This window comes from Gavialis gangeticus, unplaced genomic scaffold (genome assembly GCF_001723915.1).
Source record: "Gavialis gangeticus isolate Ggan-Ray unplaced genomic scaffold, GavGan_comp1, whole genome shotgun sequence".
Classification (NCBI taxonomy): domain Eukaryota; kingdom Metazoa; phylum Chordata; order Crocodylia; family Gavialidae; genus Gavialis; species Gavialis gangeticus.
In genome coordinates this window covers 89,716,360-89,729,445 of record NW_017729031.1, presented here as the reverse complement: position 1 = coordinate 89,729,445, position 13,086 = coordinate 89,716,360, and the positions used below count along the sequence as shown (strand labels likewise).

Sequence of the window (13,086 nt, the reverse complement as noted above, 5' to 3'; positions counted from 1 at the left end):
CAGCCCTGTGCTGGGCTGGGCTGGGCTGGGCTGGGCTGAGCTGTCTGGTCCAGAGAGCATAGCTGGCCCCACCCCTTTCCTTCCTAGCCAGAGCTCCATCTAGCTGAGACGGGGTGACGGATGGCATCCGGGAAACAGCAGCATCTGCCTGGCTTCCCCCTGCCCCACCCTCCCCTCGCTCGCTGCTCAAGCAGGGTTTCCCCCCTCCCCCAGAGCAGGGACCCCAGTGGCATAGACCCCAGCCGGCATCTGGCCACACCACCCCCATGTTAGATAATGCTGAGAGACAATCTGAGCACTGTCAGTTTGTTGCAGATAGTATGAAGAAGCAGAGAAGGACAGACTGAAAAGCTCAGTATCATCAACAGATACCCTTTACCCCCTTTGCCTCAGAGTGCTAGCTGGGGTCCAGGATCCAGTAATACTCCCCACCCCTTAAGCAGCAAGTGGGGGAAAAGCCTTCCCTTTCCCCCTTAGGCATGCCCTGGCTGGGGACTGTGCAGTCCAGGGTAGGGGTTTAAACTCCTTCCCAATTATAACATCCTGCCAGGGCCTGGCGATGCCCCCCTCACGTCAGCATGGTGGAAGGGAAGGAATGGCTCACTCTAGCACCCCCCCAACTTCCGCCTTGAGCCACTACAGGCATGTGCCTGCATTTCCTGATTCAAAATTGATTGTCTATCCACTTGCAAATTAGTTCAATCTCTGAAGGTTAGACTAACCTGAGAAGATAGAATCAATTCAGGTTCAGGCTTTTTGAATGTCTGTCCCTAGAGTGACGTACAGAATATCTAATAGCAATCAGCAGTATGAATCATTCAGTGCATACCAAAACTGCTTCAGCTGGGAGACAGACAGAACCTCATTCACTGCTCTGGGATATTTTTATCTGAATCATCCAATCCTCCAGAAAACTGGAAGGTTGTGACTTTTAATGTAAAACTTTAAGCACCCTCTTCCCCCAATTACTTTTGAATTATGATCTTTATGGAAGCAAACAGCACAAACACTTGGCCTAAACTAGAGGACAATGAAGTCTATCCAGTATTACTTAATCTGACTCTTTGAATAAGAAATAGGAGCAAACATTAAGAAACTGAAAACCAATCATCTGTCTTCTAATGTTGGACTAGGCTCCTGAGGAAAGTGGTGGAAATCCCATCATTTGAACACTATTAATTTGACCAAATATATATACCTATTTTGGGCTTATGTGCAGACAAGATATCCTGTTACCAAAGGGGTTTTATTTGTTGGTTGCTTTTTGTCTTCTATAGACATTTGCTAGACTAGTGAGTTGAGATTCCATCTGCAAAACACTGTGGACAAGTTTTTTTTAGAACTCATAGGAGGATCCCTGCAAGTCCCTGTGACAACTTCAATTGGATATTCAACCTATCATTTTTCTGTGCTTCAATCTGCTTGTGAACCCCAGAGTGGTGAGGGAGGATGTGACTGCATAATATACAAATATGCCTCCAAACTTCTTTTGCATCATGAAAACTTTCCTACCTTTGTTTCACAAGCAGTATGTTAAACAGCTAATGAAGAACAGCTTTGTGCAGTCAAGAAGCATATTTCCTCACAAACTATTTATCTCTGACTATCCCCTACTACATATTATTATTGCCACTCAATGTTTACAATGGAAGAGTGCTTGATTTTGGTGTCATAAAATCCTGAAGAGCAGAAGTGAGGTCTGGCTCAACTCTGGGACATCCTTTTCATGGGAGGGAAAAAGTTACGCTTGAAGACTAGAAGAGGGCTCCACAATCAGAAACTATTTTGCCATTGAGGGACAGATTTGTGGTCCATGTTTATTGCCTTTGAGTCCAGATATTTTAAACAAATCACCAATGATACCAAAACACACAAGTAAGGAAACACCATCTGTAGACATCATCTTGTCCTATATATTGCCCATAAACACTTGAGGCAAAAATCTGCCAGCATTTCATTAACTTAGGAAGACAGAAACAGAATGTTAGGTTTTGTTGCATGGAATGAAGACAAGGATAGCGGCTAGGGTGGCCATCAAGGTACCTCAAAAATAGAGGACAGTTGCATTTAGTGCAATCCCCACCACTATGAACACTGCATGCCTCCCAAAGCTGTAGGGGCACAGTGAGCTCGCGCAGGTGGTGGCAGCACTGGGGGCATGGCAGTGCTGAGCAGGGAGCTTCTGCAGGCAGCCACAGTGGTGTCAGCAGTGGCAGCAGGGGGAGGGTGCTGAGCAATGAAAAACAGAGGACATAAAGGTGTCCAGTTTCATATCAATAGAGGACAGAGGACCAGAAAACTGGACAGTCCTCTATAAAACCAGACGAATAGCCACCCTAACAGGGGCAAATATTTTGGCTGCTGTTAGAGAACAAGGACTTTCCTTTGGTAATGAAGGGACTTTGAAGAGTAGAACAAATGCAGAATGAAATAAATTAGCATAGCTTAAGGAAACATTTACAACCAGACACTGAAAAGGGACCTGGTAGCATAGCTTCCAACAACATCCCACAGTACAGCTGGCTTTACTAATTATGCCAGACATTTGGAGCAGAATGGATTTGACTCTGGTTTTAAACTACAGAGGGTGAAAGCAACAGCTCATTCTATTATCAGTGCAGGTTGACTGGTTGTTAAAGAATGAAGCTTTTAAATAAAAAAGACGACACAACCCCACTGAGTTTAACTGAACTGCACCAATGCAGAGGTGGACAGAATCTGAGTTGATACAAACATTATGTTAAACACGATCTTTAAATGCCAGGAAAAGTCAAGATTGCACAGGCCCAGAAAACAGTATCTAAAGGTTTGAGCAATAGTCTGCAACTGATGGCACATGGGAAACCTGATACCTGCAATACCTTCCAGCATGGCTTACAGGTCTATAGTTGTCCATGGGCAGTAGCATAACGTGGGGTGGGCAAGCAGGCACATGAACTGGGTACTGCCTAGGGAAGGGGCTGCAGAAAGACAGGGCAGGGGGGCACTTCACCACCACACTACTGCTTACTTCAATACTGCCTGCCTAGGTTGAAAACAAAGTCACTGTATCTACTGTGCCATTTTATGACCTCCCTCATTTACTAATCAACAGAAGCTAGCTACGCTAAAAAAGGCATGGTACTTTTGACGTAGCACCCTTCTGTTCACCACTCTGTCAAGTGGGATTGGCTCTGGTTTGCTGGACTTATAAAGATGTTAACTACAAGACCAACCTCATGCGGACAAAAAACTGTGGGTCAGAACTCTGCAAATCTGACTTTATTTCCTTGCTTTGCTGACACCTCCTTTTATGGACTACAGTGGGTCCCTCCATTTACACACTGCCAAAATTTCCCCATGTATATCTCCCCTTACCACCTCTGCTCCCCAAGCTGTCTATTTAAACAACAAATTCCTTGGGGCAAAGACTGTGCTGTGTGTATAAAGCACATTGTACAGTGAGACCTTGATCTCAGAGCCAGCAGGTGCCACTATAATAAGAGTAAACAACGAACTGTGTGTGTTGAGTTAAGGTGTGACAGTTCACATTTCACAGCAGAAATACCTGAATTGGCACTTTATCCCTGATGTAGAGTCCCTTGTTGTCTCTGAAACTCTGTATGTCATTGACTGATTGTGTAGTAGGCTTGAAGATTCCTTCATTCGGCAGTTTTAGGACTACCCTTGGCTGAGTATTTCAGACGTTACTGCAATACAAAATGGAAAATAATCAATATAGTAAAAGCTTTTCTAATAGGAATTAAATATTAGAACAGGTAGACAATTTAAAATACACAACTGTATAGAAATATGCATGCTAGGTTGGTTCCTAAAATCAGGACACTAGTGTTAGCATGTAATTTAAGTGGATTAACTCCATTCCCCATGAGATGGTTTTCCCAGACCCATGTCAGTTTGCCTGTATTGTGTAGAGATACCAGTTCATTCAAAACACATGGGTATGTCCCCACAACTCTTTTGTGCCTATAGACATACCCGTTGAGTCCTACTCTGCAGCTGTAAATAAAGCATGCAAAAAACCCTTCTACATTGGATCAAACTACATAGAGCAGTAGCAGCAGTTGACCCATGTGACACCAAAATATTGTGGTTAAAAGAAGAAAAGGCCTGGTCCAGGCTGAACTTTACTAACACAGCTATCTCAAGAGAGGGGAAAGGGATATCACACTCCTAAATGACATTTATACTTTTCTCCCCCCACCCTTTTCTACCCTTTGTCTTCCCAATTTCCAGCTATTTACTTTTTCACAGATGGCCTCATTTCTAATTTGGAGAACTCAACTACAGTAGAGTCTCCCTTACTTACCTTTGGCATTATTCCCCCATTGTCCCCCATTCCCCACCTCCCTTCCCTACTCAGTTTTCCTAATTTCTACCTATTTACATTCTCACTGACATCCTGTCATACTTTTAGCCTCTATCATTCCTTGGGGATCTCAGAACAGCAGAGACTCCCTATGCCTGAAGAAGGGTGCTTGTGCCCTAAAGCTTGCAAAGAACATTTGATCTAATAAAAGATATCACACCTGCCCAAAGAAGCTGTCCTGCCTATGCCATTATAAACTGCATTTCTATAAAGGGGCTGCTAATAGTATTCTACCAGAAAACTCTATGGAAAGTTGTTGGGGTTTATCTGAATAGTTGTGCCAGTAAAATTGAAAGCACACCTAACTAATGTAGGCATGCTAGTAAAAGGAAGTTTACTAGAGAACTAAATATAGATCACAGGGGAGGACTTCAAAGTGTGTCATTGGTCTCATCACTGACATTTTCTAAGATGTCCCAAAGCAAAAAGGCAGCAATTCAATGTCTGCTGGCCACTGCCACAAAGAGTAAGCATCTCAAAGCTGAAGATAACTTTTAAAAACTAGAAGTAGGTTAACACAGTAGTCCTCCATCTCAGTTCAAGTCTAATGCCCAGTAAACCTGGAGGCAAGTTTACTATTTCTTGGCAAGACACTGAAGTGTTCAAACACCCTAAGCATCCCCTTTCCAGAAAAATACTGTTAATTGACACCACTGTTGTCATTCACAACCATGACAAATAACAGTTTGGCACCTTCAAGGACAGGGAAGGTAACATGTTAAGAAGGTAGCGTAGGGAAATTTGCTCATGTGGCAGTGTAAGCACCACCATTCACAAGTTCACTTTTTAGAGTTGTCAGTACAGTACCGCAAAATGCAAACCTAGCATTGAATTGTGAATGCATATAATGAGGACAACTCAGAGGACAACTCCATGCAGGCATTTTTGTATAAGGCAAGTCATTCAACCTGAGTTATGGCAAAGGTTTTTTGAGCGGTTGAACATGGAGCATTCTCTGTACCTTTGCAGATACAGAGATTTTCAGAACAACAACAGAAGCAACTAGTGGCACTACTTCTATCCATAGAGAACAGTTACCAATGTGCTTCAGCAACCTAGCTTCATCCAAAGTGAACTGAATGTCTTCTGAAAGGTGCTGACAGAATCTGGGTATCCAGTTCAGTTGTTTGTACACACAAACCAATCCTTGAAAAGATATGGTCACAAATGATACACAGGCCAAACACCTCTTCCTAGACCTAGAACATCAGCACTAACACCCAGAAAGCAAGTACAGCATGAATTGACTAGGCAAAGTGATTAAGAAGTACAAACTCTCCTGCAGAACAACCTTCATTACAAAACATGACATTTCTACAGAGGCTGTACATTTCTCAGCCATCAAGGATAAACATGACAAGTGATACAGTGGCTCCCACCACAATGCTATTTGATCCTAAGGCAATAGCTAGAGCCCAATCAAGCCATGATTTCAGTATGTGTGGCACTGTACAAAGCTGAACAGGTTAAACCACCTACTTCAAGAGATTATTGCTATTAGTATCTATAGAGTTTTTGGTATGGTTGGCTAAAAAGCTTATATCCCTCAGTTTATTGCTGATTGAGATAAAAGTTGGGCACAGGCAGACTTTAAAGTTAAGTATAAATAGTTTTGTTTTAAGTGATGGGTCCCTGCAGTAACTAAACAGCTACACACTCATTGATTTATATAATCAAAAGAACGCACTACCCCTGGCACTTAAGGCTTTAAAATACTGCTTTATTTTCAAAATGGCTAATGCCTGAATCTTACTTATTTCTTTAGTCTTTGTTTCTTTAGTCTGCCTGCCCCTCTTTTTTTTTTTTTTTTGAAAAAAATTTTCATTTCCCAGGTAACTTTTTTTTTTTTTTTTTTAAAAAAGTTTCATTTTCCCGGGAAATTTTGTTTTTTTTTTTTTTTTTTCCCTCCCCCCTTTTTTTTTTTTTTTTTTAAAAAAGTTTCATTTTCCCGGGAAATTTTGTTTTTTTTTTTTTTTTTTCCCTCCCCCCTTTTTTTTTTTTTTTTTTGAAAAAAATTTTCATTTCCCAGGTAACTTTTTTTTTTTTTTTTTTTTAAGTTTAATTCTGTTTCTAACCAGATTCTGACCAATTCCCTCTAACTTTTTGTAATTATACAACTCAGGAAGTCTTTTGGGTAAGTCTGGGCTAAACAGCTTGTGGCATCACACAGATAATATTAATGTTAAAAGATAGCCAGGTTCCCTTATGAATAAAGAAAAATGCAAGGGACTCTGAAAAATAAAAGCAATTGCACCGATTCCAAAATGAATCTTTGTGCAGCCATATGGTCCCCAGAGTATTTTGCATCTGTTTCCCTCATGATTTCTCTGTAATAACATTTTCTTTTGAAGGCTGTGCAATGAAAGGAGATAATTGCTTCAAAGCAGCCAAAACTATGCAGTTTGAATATTCAAATCCATAAAACTTTAAGTTTGGCAAATAAAATATTCTACTTGAGAGAAGCTAGAAAAGCTCAAGATGCAAAATTTGACTGACTAGAACACTTCAGCCTGATGGGAATTTTAAATATGTATATGTTTAAGTCTGCTACCCCCATAGCTTTGCAACTCAGAATGCAAAATTGATTCTGTGGGTATTCGTTTTATTTTTTTAAAGAAAGGATGCGATTCTCCAGTCCCAGCTAGCGGTGGTCCAGACAAGATCTGAAGAAAGGAAGGAGCAGCAGAGAGTGGTAGTAGAGAAAGGAGGTAGAGGATTCAGGATGGTTTTCAAATGTGGTCTTTGCCAACAAACCTTGGATTCTTGGGCTCCAGTATGTGGCACAAGCTGCGGCAGCTCCTAAAGGTGCAGGGAGAATATCTGTCTCCTGGTATCCGTCTATGCCAAGGGCAAACAGAAAAGTCACTCCAGCTGTATCTAATGAAAGACTGGCCCCAGGGCTGACATCTTTAAGTTGCTAGGGAAGCTGGGTCAGGAATTTAGGAAGATTTTTAAAAAGTGACAAAAGATACTATTGGCAGATGTCATGAAGACAGTGAATATATGACTGGACATCCTGTAATCTAATATGGTTTACTCAGAATACAAAAACCTGTGAGGAGCCCCAGCTTAAGTACCTCTGATCCAAGGTTCTCTCACTAATTGGTATTTTATTATACTTACACACCACTAGCAGCCCCTAAATAAAATGATTCTATCTAACAATTGAGTAAAAGCCAAATAGTTAGTCCTGAAATGACATTTTGTTCTCTTCTGGGCTGGGCTATGCAGGACAACTTAATTTTCTTCTACAGATGATTTACTGTAACATTGCAATTTGTGCTAAATAATTTAATAGAGCTTAAGGCTGAATTCCACATCCATTTAGTTTGACAGCAGATGGGAAGATGGAACAATTCATCCCGTCTGGAGTGCTGAGTCAATATTTATTCCCCTCTGTGGTTTATCTTTGCAAGTCCGGTCCAGTAAAATGGAGATTGTGTGTCCAAAATACACATGTCCATGTGAAGACTAATTGAATTATCTTCTTCAAGAGACGTTAATTTGTGGAATTATAAAAAGCATTGAGCAACTGAACTGTACTCAAACCTGCAATCCTTTCAGACTCAAACCTGCAATCCTTTCAGAGACTGAACTCCCATCTAGGGTCAAAGATAGTTGCCAAGCATCAGGCTTCTTGCTGACGATGGCAAACTATACAAACTGTTAACTATGGTTTTGTTTGCACTCAGATTCTCTGGTTCAATGAATATTTAGTCAGTCAAAATGGAAAAACTTTTACAGAAAGGACTGAAAATGTGTACATTTTCTGCTCCACCCTCCACTTCCCTGACATCATGTAGCCAAGGAGTTAAGACACTCCACAGGATGAAGGGAAAGAAATTGAACATGGGTCTCCCATGGGTATGGCTAGGGCACCAATCACTGGGCTACAGAATAAAGAGGACCATCACTTTGTCTGTTGGCTATGTCTTTGAAAGAAAGAGTAACCCATTCATTCATTTTTTTAAATAGCAATAGTTTAGGTGCTTAAAAAGGGTTCTTTTTGATATCTTTTATTGAACTAACCATACAGCTGGAAGAAAAGTGACAAGCTTTTGGGCACAAACTACATTGGCCCTTTGCATGAAGGAATGCAAGCTCTCTGCAGCCCAGAGTAAGATAGCCAAATCCCAGAAGGAGCAGGATTTGACCCACATCTCTATTCTCAGCATTTCCTTAATGGGAAACGTGGAGAGCTCCCCAGTGAGTGCATTGCCTGTTGTGACCCCCTTTTTAGGTATTTAATGCCTCTCCTGTACTGAACCAGAAACAGGTTCCTAACTTGGCTGCTTTGAATTCTATTAAGTAGACAGTAGGACTGTGTGAGATTTTGCCAGCTGTTTCGTTTTGACACTGTTTCACCTCGTTTCGAGCTTGAAACAGCAAAATCAAAATGAAACAAAGGTCTTCAAAACAGCCTCGAAACTAAGCGAGGGCAGTCGAAATGTTTCAAAATGTTTTGAGTTTCGAAGCTGAAGCTTGGCCTGCCTGCAGGGAAACAGAAATTAAGAAGAGGGAGGGGGAAAGAAGAGGGAAGGACACAGTGAAGGCACACCTTAACACATGCTGGAGAAGAAGCTCCTGCAGGAGTGGAAAGAAAGGCTCTGTCACAGTTTGTCTGCTTGAGATGCTGCTGGTGCTACTGTGCTAGTGTTCACTAAGTTATTATTAGTATTACCTGTTGTCATTTGAAGTGGTGGATCAGAGATGAGGCTGTAGAGGAGGAGGAGGAGACCTCATTGGGGCATGCTACCATGTCACGTAGAGGTCCCAGCACCAATGAGGGCATGCCTTAACACACACACGCACACACACACACACACGTCATGTGTTTTGCTTGTCAGCAGCTTGAGGTGCAGTTTCCCAGAACCCCCTGCGCCTATCTCCTTGAAACCTGGCAGGCTTCATGGCCTCAGCAGGGGATATCCTCACTGCTGTTTTCATCCAAATCTGCCAAAAAATTACAAAGTTATAGGCAATTTCACGTTTCCCCATTACAGCTTATGGGTGAAATGTCAAAACAGGTTCGAAGATAAGAAACAGAACAGTGGTTTCAAAATGAAACAAAAAACTCAAAACAAAACACTGTCCTGTCGAAATCGCGAAATGGAAGTTGAAACAAAATGGTGCTGTTTCATACAATCCCAGTAGACAGGCATCTAAAAATCAGGTGTTGCACTTCTGGCTCTGGGATGCCCAAGACTCTTATTGGGATCTAGCCCTTGATCCTTTCTGCTTCCATCTCACAGCTGTAAAATTGGAGGTAATGGTACATTCCTACATCACTATAGTAAAGAGTAAGGGATGTTGAGGTGGCATAGCCCACAGCACGAAGCTCTCATAGGGAAGTGAAAACAACTCATACTCTCTAGCACAGCCCTGAGGGATTCAATTGTTAATCTTGCACAACTGATTGCTTATGTGCATCTTATAAATGCATCTGGAAGTGGCACTTAGTTCTGCTCCACTGCAAAACTTCTGGTGGTTTCTCAACTGACTTTTTGAAGGGGCAGATCCCATTCAGATCATGGAAAGAAAGGCTAATGGCAGAGGAAGAAGCAACTGTCTACAGCTCAGTTAAAGATAGACAGAAAACGTATTTGGGATTGAGAAGATTGTTCCAATACCTTCCATGAGAATAATAAATCTTTGGCACCCACTTCCTGTGAGAAACAGTCAGTCAGAGGAAGACTTAAGAAAAGCCAATAGTGCTATTCCCCTACAAATAACTGCTCTGCTATACAAGAACTTACTGCCAGCAAAATCTTATGCCTTTCAGCAGTGATGCTGCCACATCATGTGAAGCAGCCATAGGATTAGAGCAGAGACAAGTGCTGTCAACTCAGGGTGCAGAGGCAGACCTTGAACAGAGCTGCACCCACATGAACATAGTAGTAGTAGTAAATACATTACTTCTTTGCAAAAATATAATAGAAATGTAGATATCATCACTAGGGACCTACTCATTTTGCAATTTTGTGGATTTAATAAAAATCAAGCATTGTCCGCAAAATCTGCAAAAAAAAAGAAAATTTACTAAAAATAAAATTTTGGCTCCCCAATGGAAACCAGAAGTCTTCATGATTACTGCAACCCGGCTGCACAACCTGCCAGGGTGGGAGGAAGAAGGTGGTGTGAAGGGGATCATCCAAGATGACAGCACCCCTCACCACTGATTGGCTGAGGGCTGCCTGAGCACAGCCCTGCCCCTCTCAACCAATCAGCAGTGAAGGGTGGGGATGCATGACGGACAGCCCTCCTGGCCAATCAGCAGTAAGGGGTGGGGTCATGAGGCCCCCCTCACTCAGAGGACTGGGAGGAGGGGTTCAGCCATGATAATTTTGTGAAAAATGGTGGCCAGCCCCATGACCGCCTCTTGATTTTGGTAGGTCCCTCAAATTCTTCTCATTCACATATGCCTGTATTTGCTGAACCCAGCGATCACTACATGGTATCATAAGTGGTGAATAAGACAGACCTTGAAAATTTTTGATTTCATAACTGAAGAAGTTGAAAACTGAGGGCAAGTGGAGCAACACAGCCACATGGAAGGAGAAGGGCCTCTAAGTGATGTCTAAGTAAAAGAGCAGTTGGTCACGGAAGTTTTGCAACCTTCACCTGCTCTTCTGATGTCAGGTAATAGAGAATTGCAGGGCATTCAAAGAAAGGAGCAAGCAGTGTGCAGGAACTACAGAGGCAGGAGAGAAGAATGACAAAATGAAATCCTCAATTTTCTGCATGTTGTGGTGGAGGAAGCCCTGGCTGTTTATAACATTTTTACCTTTGAAAAAGGCCAAAATATGAAATTAAAGTAAAATACAGCGCAAATTTGAGAAGCATTGTATACCAAAAAAGAATGGAAATCTTGAAATAAAGTATACCTAAAGATTAGCCAGAGTACAAAAATGACTGCAATGTAGAGGTAACAAAGTACTTTCAGTGGTTGAATAGGTAGTTTTTAAAGGCAGTAAAGCTGGTGATGCTCAGGAGCCTCCGAAAGAAAATGCTGCAGAAGATTTATGGGGGCCTTTTAGGAATGGCAAAATGTAAAAAGCAAGCACACAGTGATGTATTGGCCCAGGATCAATAACGACATTGGAAACATAGCAGAAAATAGTTACACCTGTTTAAAAATTTGAGCCACATTAGCAGGCTGAGCTACTACAACCTCATCAGATACCATCCCGGGCACATGAAAAGTCAGCATTGATTTATGTGGAATTTAAAGACTTATTTAATAGTTACAGGCTATTAGTCCCAGTATGCAGAAGTATGCACTTTGCCCAGTACTACTGGGAAATCTGTGATAGCTAACCTGAAGGTCATATTTGCAAGACATGGGATTCTATGTGAAGCTTTTTGTGCCAGTAGGTGTCAGTTCTCCGGTTCCGAGTTTTAGCAATTTGCTGAGGATTTGGACCATTGGTACAGTACATCATGCCCTAATTATCCCTAGCTGAATGGCCTTGTGGAATGGTCTGTTCAGTCCATAAAAGTTCTACTGAAAAAAATGATTTGACAGTGGGGTGACTTTCTGAAAGCATTATTAGCATATCAAAGTACACCTCTGGCAAATGGCTGGTCACCAGCAGATCTATTAATAGGTCTACAGATATGTTCCAACCTGCCAATTTGTTACTAAAAGTTCAGGATAATGACACTTTTAGAGAGACAAAAGAAACTTGGAAACAGAAACTAAAATGGTATTTTACAGAGAAGCCTGGGAGGTTCTAATACTTAAGTCTGGGGACAGGAAGTGTGAGGAATTATGTTTCAAATGCACAGGGATTGGCATGGTACTATCTAGTGCCTAGTGAATCCATAGTCATACCTAGTCCGAACAGACAAGGGGAACACACTGAAGTGCAAATCAGAGGGGCCTATGAGCACCCCCAAGAAACTCAAGACTTAAGAGAAAAGGTGGACATGGACAGTTCTCAACCAATGGTTTCCTTTCTTGGTAGTGGAAATAGAAACAGAACAAGATCAACAACAAACACGGCCCTTGGTTGCCTCAGAAGGTCAGATTTTCTGTTGGTCAGGGAGGAAAGTAAAATCTCCTAAAAGAGCTGCAGAAGAGGGGGAAAGGGAGTGGCAAAGACTCACTCCAGAGTGAAGTGCTAACAATCTCTCTGTGGAAGGGTGTTAATGTTTGTACTTATTGTTAGGAGGAAGGATATAGTAAATCTATAATTTTAAGATGCTCCCAAACAGGAGACTGAGGAAGTTGAGAATTAGGAGATGGTCCCTCCACAAGTAGCTAGTTGGTGAGTCTATGAGTGAGACAGACAGACAGACACACAGACAAAGGCTCGCCTACTGCTCCACAAGTAAAACTTGCTTTTTAGTTATTTCATTCAGGTGCGACTATTTATTGAACCCGGTGATCAGTGCAGAACCCACCAAGGGATTACTAATAGGGGGAACAATTGTGAATCGGGACAATACTTCTATTCACACTTGACCTGTAGTCAGGCCTTCCTCCTGAGCTTTTAATAAACCTTAGCAGTACTGACAGTGCACACTTCAACCTCACATTCATCAGGGCCCTCTCCACCAAGGGGATACAATCTTCCTTTGTTTCCTCCACAGAGTCCTGTATTATGTTATATCTTATGGGGAAAGGGAAGAAGAGCAGGGTGTGAATGCATATATGGACAATATGCCCACAAGCACTCCAGTTTACATCAGTGATTCTCAACCTGGGTACTGCA

General features: G+C 41.9%; 1 long non-coding RNA gene across 1 annotated transcript in view; it reads right to left on the bottom strand.

The window, feature by feature from the left end:
• The window catches only part of LOC109301954, a 264,420-nt gene that overhangs the window by 148,104 nt on the left and 103,230 nt on the right, over positions 1 to 13,086 (bottom strand). The window contains exon 2 of the long non-coding RNA XR_002098671.1: positions 3,548 to 3,689. This is a non-coding gene — a long non-coding RNA (uncharacterized LOC109301954). The remainder of the gene's footprint in view (positions 1 to 3,547; positions 3,690 to 13,086) is intronic.